The sequence below is a fragment of the Parus major genome, chromosome 26 (assembly GCF_001522545.3).
Source record: "Parus major isolate Abel chromosome 26, Parus_major1.1, whole genome shotgun sequence".
In the NCBI taxonomy this organism is placed as follows: Eukaryota; Metazoa; Chordata; class Aves; order Passeriformes; family Paridae; genus Parus; species Parus major.
The window spans coordinates 408,978-421,146 of record NC_031795.1 but is presented as its reverse complement, the minus strand read 5'-3'; the positions used below and the strand labels follow the sequence as shown (position 1 = coordinate 421,146).

Genomic DNA, 12,169 nt, shown 5'->3' with positions numbered 1-12,169 from the left:
CCTTCCCAGTCATCCCAGTAAAGAGGGGCTCTGAGGGGATTCCCCCCATCCTCCCAGTTGGGAGGGTCTCTAAGGGAATTGGCCCCCCAATAAAAAGGGTTCTGGGGTGATTGCAGGTCCCCCCAGTGCTACCAGTAAGGAGGAACTCTGAGATAATTGCCCTGATGCACCTCCCTGTTGGAAACAATGGAACTTTTAAATAATAATTTTAGTTAATGGTTTTAATTAACCTTTAAATTAATTGCTTTAATTAGTCATAACCTATATATATAAACTATAAATACTGTGTTATTTTTAAATTACTCTTTGCCAGCATTTACCAAAGTTGCCATGAGCCACTTTCATAGGAACACAGATTGGGAAAAGTACTGAAATTGAAGTTTTGATAAACTAAGTCTGATATGTTTCAATGAGCAAAGCCTGGGAGAGAAGAACATATTGGTGAGGTTAGACATCTGGAATGCCGAATTTATGAACCACAAGGACATTTTGCAGAAACCTGAAGATAAAGAAGAGGCTAACAAAGACTCCATCTATGTGTTGAAAGTTCCTGCTTTCCAAAGATTCTAAAAAGACTAAAAAGATGGAGTAATTAACATAAGAAGTGGCAAATCAGTAACCAATAGAGGATAGAATAGTATTAAATGAAAGAGAATTATAAGAGAAGTATGGAATTTAGAACAAATTAAACTTTTTTTTTTTTCCCTAAAGATGTATAAACGGGTGGAAAATTTTGTATTTCTGTCTGTGTGGAGGCTGGAACTCTGTTGGCCACACACACCCCAGCCAAGGATAAAATAATGCCACTGACACTAAAAAGACAGTTTTGGAGGGGTTTGTCTGATGATTTCAGAGGATTTGGAACACTCCCAGGAGACACCCACTGAGCAGTGCCCAAGCACAGCCCACACCATGGGCTCCCAGAGCCACCCACAGCTCTGTGGCAGGAGCAGTGAGGGGTGGCCAGCAGCTGAAAACTGTATTTGCTATTTTTTAGGGCTGAAATGAGTACTCAGAGCTTGCTGAAGGAGCGGTGCCACCCCACGGGGGAGGAATTGGTTCCAGGGGATCTGCAAAGGGAAATAGTGACTAGCACCCCAGGGGCTGATGGTGATTTCGGGGGCTGTGTCCCCCTGAGGGCTTGTGCCCTCCTCACATGGGGATTTGGGCACTGCCAGGATGTGCCTGGGAGTCCTGTCCAGTCCTGGGATAAACTGGGCAGACTGGTGGAATCCTGCTCCCCTCCATTTGGGGTTTACACAGTGACCAAAGAGCCCAGCCCTGACCCGTTCTCCCTCAATGGCTCTGAACACTCCAGAATCCTCCATTCCCACTTGTGTCCCTTCCCTACAAAGCTTCAGGAGAGGATTGGAAGGACAGTGCGATGTTTTCACAGCTGTGGTGTCAGCTTTTGGGCCTCCCTGGAGCAGGATAAAGCATGGAATATGGACAAATCCAAGAAATCCACATTCCTTCTGCTTCCCAGGCATGGCCAGGAGCTGATACATCCACAACATCCCTGCCTGACCCTATTTCTCTCAGCATTACTTAAACACACAAAAACCATTTTATCAGCAAGGAACACATTTGATTGAGAAAACTGATCATCCCAAGCAGGAAAGGCTATTCCTTGACAGTAAGACTATTCCTAATCCATCTGTTCTTAAGGCAGCATATATGAATTAATGTGGATGGCAGTTAATAAAACAGATCCTGGTGCTGCTGGCTGCTCCCACCTCTCTACTTGAAAATGTTTTCCTTGGATTATCCTATTCATCATTGTTATTTGAGAACAGTATCACAGTACGATTTTTAAAAATTGAAGCTTGTCTTGGCTTAGAACACTCCAGCACATAGAAAATAGATGAAATGTTCTTGGGATTGAAGGCAGTTGTTCCTGAGTCTGGCTGGCGGGTGGATCCAGCACGCTCTGTCCTCCGGTGGGTTGGAGGCGTTTATGTGAGACCTCCCCATGGTCCTGCAGCAAAAATCCCGAGGATGTCCTTCCCAGAGAGAGGAAGGTGCTGCTGTGTGATGATGCCACTGCTCCCAGTTGTTCCCAGTGGAGTCACAGAAAGGAGATGCTCATTGGTAGGGTTGCTGAGGGATGCCAAGAGCTGTGCGTCCAAGGCACCCAAATGAATTGTTTGTTAAGGACGCCCCTGTGCAGGGCACGATGGTGGAGCAGGTTGGGCTTTTGGCTGCTCCTGCTGAAGTTCATGGATGCCCTCTCTCCCATTTATCATGCTGAAGACTATCCCTGAGGGGAGCCTGAGGTGACACATCTCATCCCCCAGGGCTCAGAGCTGAAGCGTGAGGAGGAGGCTGCGGCAAATCTGAGGGTCACTGCTCGGCCCCATGGCTGCTGTGCACATGGTGGGGATGGGGACACGGGACACCCCACAGCCCAGGTCTGCTCCTGCCTCCCTCCCTCGGGGCTGGACGAGACCCTGGGGAGTCCTGCCCCCAGGAGAGTTCTGCCCATTCCAGGGTGATTCCAGAGAGAAACCTTCCCCACGAGAGTTTCCTGCTCCCAGAGGAGCATTTCTGCCCCCACCTCAGAGTTTCTGTCCTCCCGGGGGGATTCCTGCCCCCGAAGGAGGTTTCTGCCCTCTAGGAGAGTTCCCCTGGGGGGATTCCTGTCGCTCCTGAAAGTCTTCAACGCCCCAAGGGGGAATTCCTGTCCTTTCCGGGGGATCGTGTCCCCAGGGAGGTTCCTGTCCCCGCGAGGACCCCCGGCCCCGGGTCCCGCCTCGACCCCCGACCCCCGGGGCGTGGCCTCGGGGCGTGGCCGGGGGCGTGGCCAGGCGTGGCCGGTGACGCAGTGGGCGGGGCAGGGCGGGGCGGCAGCGGCGGCAGCGGCGGCTTCCAGCGACTTCGGCGGGCGGTGAGTGCGGGCGGGGCCGCGCTGCCCACGGGGGAGGCTCAGCCCCGCGCGGGGCCGCCCGGGGGGAGCTCTGCCCCCGTGACCCCCGTGGGGCTGCCCGGGGGTCCTCAGCCCCCCGCCTCCGCTGGGGCCGGGCCCGGAGGGCTCTACCCGTATTGCCTCCCCCGGGGATGCTCTGCTGCATCCCAAGAGGATGCTTGGCCTCCCCCGTGGAGATGCTCAGCCCCCCCGGTGGGGCTGGACTCGGGGCTGTCTTCCCTTTCTGCCTCCCCCCGGGGATGCTCTGCCTTCCTCCCCCCCCCTCACCCCCCACCCCACTAGGGATGCTCCCCATTGCCCCCCGGGCGGGGCCGCAGGGGGGATGCTCAGCCCTGCCGTGCCCCGGGGGATGCTCTGGCCCCCCCTGGCAGGGGCTGACTCGCTCCGGGGGGCTTCATCTCCCACCCCGTTACCCCTTGGAAGGGGTGTCTGAGTCAGGGTGTGCTGAGTTCCCCATTTCCCTTGGGTTGAGTCTGTGCCGGAGGGTGTCATTCTCACCCCGAGCTGGGTTGGAAGGGGGACTTGCTGTGCCCCGGCTTTACCCGCAGACCGAGCATTTGGGCCAGGGTTGCTCCCCTCAATCCACTGGCCCCAGAGCAGGGGTAGAGCTGGGGAGATGTACTGCCTCATCCCCACTGGGTGTGCAGGCAGGGGGGTGAAGTGTGGGCACATCCCCCGATGCCGCATGGGGGGCAGGGAGAGGGCAGTTAAGGAGTAACCCAGGAGCGGGGAAAGGGGGCCTTCATTTTCAGTTGCTCTCTGCCCCTGGCAGCCCCCATATGCTCCCAAGCCGTCCCTTTGCATCCCCTCCCCCAGCTTCTGCCTTAAACTGAGGTGAGGGCAGGAATGTTGGTGAGCCTGATCCTACCGTGGCCTTCTCCTGCTCCTCTGATTTTCCAGCGCTGTTTCCTCCCGCCTTCTTCAGTGCTGCCTCCAGTCCTGGAGCATCCACCCAGTGTCGAGCTCTGTGTCAGCCCCACTGAGCATCTGCCTGGCTCCAAGCTCTGGGCTAGACTGGCTCGTGGATAGCACACAGATGCTCCTGGAGCTCAGCACCAGGTAAATGCCTGCCACGCTGGGCCAGCTCGGAACTGGGAAGATGCTCTCGGACCTGGTTCAGCCTGAACATTGGCACATGTGCTCGGGGACACACCAGCAAAGCATCCAGGCAGCCTGGCTAGTTCCAGCTGTGCCCACACTGGTTCCCAGCCTCTGATAGCTGGTGTCATCACAGCTGCTGGAAGCTGCCTCCAGACAGCACTATTTGCTCCTGAATAACCAGCCTTGAGGGGCTTGTTTATCCCCTAAATTGCATCATTAGAGCAGCAATTGGTTTAGGGAGCTGGATTTTGTTAAAGCTGTGCAAACCCTTCTGGGGAGGCCCTGGTTTTGGCCAAATCAGCGTTGGCAAAGTGTTCATTGTACCTCGTTTGCCACCATCTGCTGGACGCTGGAATGACGTTCTGCTGGTGGGTTTGGTATCACCAAGCCACTGTGTGAGCAGGAACTGGTCCAGAGGCAAGCGTGAGCTAGAGTTTGGGACCTGGATGAACGTGCCTGTGTGGTTTTGGGAGTTTTGTGGTGCTGCCCATGCAGCAAGATGTGGAAAGTTGGTGTCTTTGTGTCTCTGATGGTCTGAGAGTCTCAGGTACCTGTGCTCTTGGGGACATCATGGTGCACTGCTCCGTGCACGTGCTGGTTGGGGAACAGGACTGATCTCTAGGGACTTCCCTGGAGATTTGCTAGGGAGCCATCAGCACAGGTGATGCTGTCACCTGCTGCTGTCCCCCTGGCACCCTGTGGTGCTCAGGTGCACAGGTGCCTTCCCAGCTTCAGCACTTGCTCCTCCTGCAGCTCTTTCCCAGGAATCAGAGCAGAGGCTGTCTGGGACCTGTCACCAGCAGGAGGGTGGGGGTGCCTCTGAATTGGCAGGTTCCTGAGACACCAGTGGTGGGACTGATGGACAGATCTGGCTTTCTGGAATGTCCAGCTCAGCTGTGGCTTGGCAGATGTGGGATTAAACATCTCATCCTGTGCAGCTTTGTGTCTTCGTGGTGACTGCTCCTTACCAGTGGCTTGGTCCACCTGTGCTTGGCAGCAGCTCCAGTGCAGATGCAGAGGGACTAGACATGCTGGAGATTTGGGTTCCTGCCTGTCTCAGCTGTCTCAAAAGACACCAGGGATAAAACCCCCACTGAAACCCTTCTCATCTGCATCTTTGAAGGGACCTTTTTGCAAATCTTGTCCTTTGGGGCAGGTCCCACAGGAATGAGGACAGGGGTGAGGAGGAGGCTGAGTGACTGTGAGTTGGTGGGTCCCGCTGTGCTGGGTGAGGATGTGGAGGTCCTGAGCCAGTGCTGAGAAAGAGCCTGACACTGTGCTGGAGCTGGAAGTTAACACTGGAGCTGGGAGAGGCATTCTTGGAGCCTCAAAGGGAGCTGAACTCAAATTGGGGCCCAACTGGGAGTGCCTCTGGAGGGCTCCACTCTGTGCCCATGGAGAGACATTGACATGGATGTCCATTCTCTGTCTGGGGAGTGCTATTTCAGGGTTTCCAGCAAGCCTGGAAGCAGAAGGATACTGTATTCTTTATCTAACCTTGAAACCTTAATTCACAATTAATTTCCTCCTAAAGAATGCTTTGGTGAGCCAAATGGCTCCCAAAACTGAGCTGTGAGTTCTCTGAGTATTAAATGGAGTTAGAAGGCTGTTGGATCCATTGCCCAGCTTCCTCCCAGAGAGGTGTGAATGACAGCACCCTCCATAGGGATGATTTCTGGGATGTGCCAAACACCAGGTGTGGGGTGACAGACCTGAGGCAGGCTGAGGGCTCTGCCGTGGGCCCTGCAGGTGGGTCCAAGCCTTGGCCAGGCTCCTGGGGGATGTGGCTGGGAGTTTTCAGTGCTTAAAGGCCTCCTCTGAGCAGACGAAAGACTTGGAGGTGGGTGCCTGTGTGGGTGTGCTCACATGGGCTGGCATTTGGGAGGGAGGAGAGAAAATATCACATGGAACAACTGCAGTGTTGGGGGACAGGTCTGCACTTGGGCCCATCTGGAGCAGAAGTTGGGGAAAATGATTCAAGGCTCTTTGCTAAAAAAAGTTGTGCTGATATAATTGGATTTTATTTCTGTTTGCTGTGTGGTCAAGCAGGCTGAAACCTTTGTGGGGACAGGGTAAAAGCCTTGCGTTCATTTGTAGAGTGAGAATGTCCTGAGGAATCAGGCTGAAAAAGCTGGGGCAGCTCAGCCTGCAGGAGAGGAGGTTGTGTGGAGACCCCACAGCCCCTTCCAGGGTGTGAAGGGTCTACAAGGAAGCTGGAGAGGGACTTTACATAAGGCAATGGAGTGACAGGACAAGAGGGTCCACACTGAAAGAGATCTAGAGTAGATACTTCTTCACAAGAATTCCTCCTTGTGATGGTGGTGAGGCCCTGGCACCAGTTCCTCAGAGAAGCCATGATCCCTGGAATTGTCCATGGCCAGATTTGACAGGGCTTGGAGCAACCTGGGATTAGTAGGAGGTGTCCCTGCCCATGGCATGGGGCTGGAATGAGCTGAGCTTTAAGGTCCCTTCCAGCCCATGTGGATTCTGTGGTTTTATGAATGAAGTGGCTGCTCATCTCTCTCTCATTTTTGTGCAAAACTATGTCTTAAGCAGCCTTGCTGCCCTTCAGCCCTGGGCAGCACTGGCAGGCCAGTGATTCCCATCCCACAGGAGCATCTGGGAGCTGGATATCAAATCTTCTCCAAAAGCCACTGGCAGGAGGGGACTGACCCTGTGTCCTCCACGTTGCCCTTCCTTAGCTGAATCTTCACCCTGCTGTTTTAACCAGCTCGTGGGTCGCAGTCTCCAGTTCTGTAATCCTGCAGGACTGATAAGGCTGGAATTTATCTGAAATGCAGAATTTTTTATTTTTTTTCTCTGCTTCTGGTTTTCAGTTCCTGCCATGCTTCTCTTAGCAAGCACGAGGAGGTACTGGCTGGGTGGCTGCCTTTAATTGCATTCAAAAATTAAAATAAGAAGACAAGTGGCAGATGAGAGCTGGTTTCCCCATCCTCCTGTCCGTGCCCAGCGGTTTCCAGGCGAGGGCAGATCTCGGGATGTTTTCTGCAGGGTGCCTGAGCCCTGCAGCTCCTGCCGAGCGCTGCTGCCGGCGGTCCCGGGGGCAGAGCCGGGCCGGGGCCGAGCTCCTCCCGGGGACCTGCGGCCTTGGCAGCGCGACCGAGCGCTTTAAACAGCAGCAGCCAGGCAGGGAGGGAGGCTCCTCGGCCTGGACTCCACATCCCGCCTTCCAGAGAGGGCAGCATCCCTCCGCAGGCCAGGATGACACAGCTCGGAAGGGACCCTCTCCCGGAATTGTTGCCCGTGTGCCGGGTGCATGCATTGGAACTTCTCATTTCCACCCTTTCCTGGTGGAAATTCCTGGTGGAATTTTCTCTGCAATTCCAGATTCGCTCCTGGCCATACCATGATATGATGTGCTGGGACAGGGCAAACACTCTGCAGCCATGGGGTGCACAGAGGGTCGATAGTTCAGAGGAAGGAGCTGGGCTGAACATGGGGTGGCTGGAGCCTGGGAGAAGGGGATGGCTGGCCCCAGCCCAACTCTCACCTTTTCAGAGTCTCATTAGAGCAGAGCATTCTCACAAGGATTTTCTTTTGCCAAAGCCCAGCCTTTCTGGTTCCAGAACTGGGAAGGTGTTCATATCCTCACTGTGGCATTAACACAGGTGTCACAAACCTGATCTCAGGCTCTTGATCATGAGTTAAATATGCTTGGTGTTTGTGCTTAGAACTGCTCTGTGTGCAGACATTCCCAGTGCCGGGGCTGTGGGCACAGAGAGGGAAGATGGTCTTGTGCAAAGTCTGTAATCCACTTAATCTGCCCTGTAATTCAGTGTCTGGCAGCTGTAACTAAGTAGATGTGGGCTTCTTTCAAGCATCTCCCCCAAACTGTTTTCCAGAAAGGAGTCGAAAAATGTCCAGAGGTTATTTTTGGCTGTGGCTGATTTATTCACATGCTGATCAGCCAGGAGAGGAGTTATTCTGGTCCCACACTGCCCCACATAACACCAAGTGCCGTGTGCGGGTGTGGTTTCCCTGGGAGACACTGGGGGATGGTGCTCCTTTTGCAGATGGAGCTCTCAGGAACCACCTTGGAGGCTCCGTGTCCTGTGAGCCCACTCGGGGTCCTCAAACGAGGCCAGAGCCGGGGGACATGGGCTCTGTGCCCTCTCACCCTCTGTCCCTGGGGATACACCTGAGCCCTGTGTCCTGGGGTGGTGGGAGGCTCTGTGCCACACAATTCCTGCTCCATCCTGAGGAGCACCCAGCTCACTTGGGGTCTCCCTACGTGACACCAGGATTTGGGGAGTGCAGGGAGCTCTTTCTGGGATCTTTTGGGCATGGTGTTGTTCCGAGGCTCAGGAAGGGCCACGGTGTCTGGGATGGTTTCTCTGCAGGATGTAGTGCCTCTGGTGCTCCTGGATTTTCCCTTCTGTGTTTGCTTTCCCTGGCATGCTGTGAAGCTGAGCTCCTACTCTTGGGAAGGGGTGGTGGGAGTGAAGTGTGAGGGTGGCACAGCCAAATCCTGCTTTTCTCCTGTATCTGCAGAAGGGAATGTTTCCCTGGGGCATTCCAGTGTGGCCACAGCTAGTTTCTGTCCATGGATTTGGATCTGTCAGGGTGGGAATCACTGGGACATAGTGCTGCTGGAGCCTTTGTCATGCCAGCGTGCTGGTGACATGTCTCCCACCCAGCTGAGATGGAATCACTGGTGGCTATGTCCCTGTGTGGAGATGCTGGCAGCAGTAGAGATCCTGTCCCTCCAGGATGCTGTGGTACTGGAGCATCAGTTCCACTGATGTCCAGCCTGGATGCACTGCTGGATGGGCAAAAGGGACCCAATCCCCACATCTCCTGCAGCCAGGGCTGTATCTGCCAGCAATTTGGGCTAAGGCAGGCTGGGGAGGATTGAGAAGGCCATGTGGGGGTAGAGGAAGCCTCTGAAGGATCCACGGGGGTGTTGACCAACCCAAATTTTCAAGCTTTGCTGCTTGGGAAACCTGGCTGTGCTAGAGAGTGGATAGGTGGAAGTTCTGGAGATTCCCATGTGCCTGTGGAGAGCTGCTGTCCGTGTTCCTCCCCAGCACTGCAGCTCCTGGAAGCAGATGTGCCTTTACTGGGACATGAGCTGGAGTCTCAGGTCACTGCCAGTGTCCCTTGGAGAGCCTCCTCCCAGAACCCTTCTGGGGCCTTGGGCTCTCCATGCACCATGTGCTCAATCACATGACTTTACCCATTTTGACCCATCAGGCTTTAATTAGAGCCAGAAGACTCATCTCTCCTGACCTGAGCTGTCTTTCCTTTGATCCCAGATCCAGAAAGGGTTTGCTTTGCTGCTGTTACCTGTCTGACATCCAGATGTGCCACCCAGGGAGCAGCTTGCGTTTGATGGAGAGAGAATCTTCTCCTCAGCATCAAAACCTGGATGATAATCACTCAATTACAGCCAACACTTTGGGCTGCCATATTAAAAAAAGAGCATTTTTTCTTGCTTTTCATCATCTGCTTCTAGTTAGTTTAGTTAGCAGACTTTCACAGTGGCCATTTTTGGAGTTGGCAGCCAGAGCATCCCTGCAAGCAGAAATGGCTTTTGTTACGTGTGTCCTTCGTGTTTACTTGTTAATAGAGAAATTTTGTCTCCTGAACTGAGGCTGCTGTGAGCCCCAGCACTGCTGATAAGGGCCTGGCTCTCCGGGAGTGCCGGTGTTGCTTTCAAATCACACGTTGTCAATAAATCTCATTGTGAGTGCCCTGCAGCAAATGGCATCAGCCTGCACGGGGAGAGCTCTCCCACACGTCCTCCTGCTGCCTAAAAATACCAGTGCTTCAATTCTCCAGCGACTTGGTTATTGCACAGCCTCCATTCCTGCCTGAGATGCTGCTCATGGCTCGGTGCAGGACATCTGCTGCGCTCCCAGGGCTCACGCTCTGCCCTCCAGATCTGCCCTTTAGGTAACGCAGCAGCTGCACCAATTTGGGTGTAAATGGACATTTATTACCTTTGCTCTCTGTGCTGTGAGTTGTGTTCATAATCAGGGGGGTGGGGTCCGGGAGGGAAATGATGACCCCTTCTCTGGTGGCCACTGAGGGCCCAGCTCATTGAGGAGAGGATGAGTTTTGAGGACTTTATGTGGCATCAAGCAAAATACCCTCAAAATCCTCTGTTAACTCTCTGTGTGTATCCTGGGAGTCTGTTCCATCCTCTTTGTAAATACACAATTTACCTTTCACATCTGGCTTTGAGATGTGGGATACAGAAAAGGTGGCCATCTGTTTTGCTTTGAGAGCCAAGTCTCTGTTCAGTGGGTGAACACAGGGGGCTTGCTGATGTTTCCAGTTCACACAGGGCACTGGGCAGACTGGTGTGCAGGCAGCAGGCTCTTGTCTGCAGCAGCTTTCAACCTCCTGACCCTGCTGGCTTGTGGTGGAGCAGGGAGAGCTCATCACTTGAACTATGAATGAAGCCAAGGGCTGATGTCACTTGCTGTAATCTTGGGGGGAAGTGACAGTCTGGCTTTGTGGCACCGACAGGGATTCAGGAGCAGAGCTGATGGATGTGCAAACTGAAGTTAGCACAGCTGGGAAGTGCTGAGCTGTAAAACAGGAGTGATGCTCTAAAGGAATGTGTTTCTTTAGGAGACCTTGGATTGAAGGTATTTGGATTTTCCTGTCTCTGTCTCCATGTGATTGCCCTGTTTAGTGCTGGGAAGTTCATGAGAGCGCTGGAATGCAGCAGTGTAGGAGCAGGGGCTGAAGGAACACACTCAAAGGGCTGGCTGCTCCCTGGGAGCCCTACACCCTGCTGCAGCATCATCAGGCCATGGACACAAGCACTGATAGTTCCCCCAGTCTTGCAGAGAAAACAGTGTTCATTTTTGAGGCTGGAAAGGTGGGGAAACCGGTCACCAGCCCCACTGGTAGACACTGGCTGCTTGATTTCCTCCTCTCTCCACTGCAACTCAAAGGAAATCCAACAGCCAGAGCTTCCAGGGAGTCACTGCCCCAGCCTGGAGACAAATGTCTCTGAGCCATCAGGAAGAGCCACCCTGGGCTGTCAGTCCAAGGTGTGTCAGATCCTCCGTCACTCAGTGCCTGGACTGTCTCCTTCCTCTTGACTCCTTATGGGCTGCCCTGGGGTGCCTCAAATTGCCAAAACCCTGGTGTGGGGAAGGGAGCAGGAGGATCTTCCCATGCTGCTGCCTGCCCCTGGAGCTTTCTCTCTTTTCTCTTGGTGCAGGTGGAGAGTGCACACCAGGAGAGTGACTTTGGGCAGCTCCTGTGTGGTCATTCATGAGCTAGACATTTGTCTGTTCTCCCAAAAGAGAACTTGCAGGATTTATCCCCAAATCATACAATCAAAGACTCGTAGAATCATTAAGGTTGGGAAAGACTTCCAAGATCATCAAGTCCAACTTTTGACTTAATACCACTGTGGCCACTAAACCATGATCAGAAGCTGTTTGTGAGCCCCTGGTTTAACCAGTCCCCCAGGCAGCTGGGACCTTCATGGTCTAACCCTAACTCATAACCCTAACTCTAACTCATAACCCTAACCCTAACTCATAACCCTAACCCTAACCCCTCTGTCCATCATCCCCCCTGGCATGAGCTGAGGCTGATCACACTGACACAGCTGCTGAGTGCACTCACTGCTTCCCAAAACTTCTGTAAATATGAGAGGACTTCCAGGCCCAGGACAGGAGCTGTCCTGTGGGAGCAGGGATGGGTTCAGGGATGGGTTCAGGGATGGGTTCAGGGCTGGGAGCAGGGATGGGAGCAGGGATGGGTTCAGGGATGGGTTCAGGGCTGGGAGCAGGGATGGGTGCAGGGATTGGAGCAGGGATGGGTTCAGGGATTGGAGCAGGGATGGGTTCAGGGATGGGTTCAGGGCTGGGAGCAGGGATGGGTTCAGGGATTGGAGCAGGGATGGGTTCAGGGATGGGAGCAGGGATGGGTTCAGGGCTGGGAGCAGGGATGAGTTCAGGGATTGGAGCAGGGCTGGGAGCAGGGCTGGGAGCAGGGATGGGTTCAGGGATGGGAGCAGGGCTGGGAGCAGGGATGGGTTCAGGGATGGGTTCAGGGATTGGAGCAGGGCTGGGAGCAGGGATGGGTTCAGGGATGGGTTCAGGGATGGGTTCAGGGATTGGAGCAGGGCTGGGAGCAGGGATGGGTTCAGGG

General features: G+C 54.2%; 1 protein-coding gene across 11 annotated transcripts in view; it reads left to right on the top strand.

Annotated features, from left to right (window-relative positions):
* PPFIA4 (PTPRF interacting protein alpha 4) overlaps nucleotides 1-12,169 on the top strand; it is a 64,740-nt gene that overhangs the window by 817 nt on the left and 51,754 nt on the right. For 10 of the 11 annotated variants that reach the window (XM_033519892.1, XM_015650776.2, XM_015650783.2 and 7 more), the window contains exon 1: nucleotides 2,846-2,887. The exons of the other annotated variant lie outside the window; for it this stretch is intronic. The gene's annotated coding sequence lies outside the window, so the exon portion shown is untranslated. Of the gene's footprint in view, nucleotides 1-2,845; nucleotides 2,888-12,169 lie in introns of those variants that run through there. 11 annotated transcript variants of the gene reach the window in all.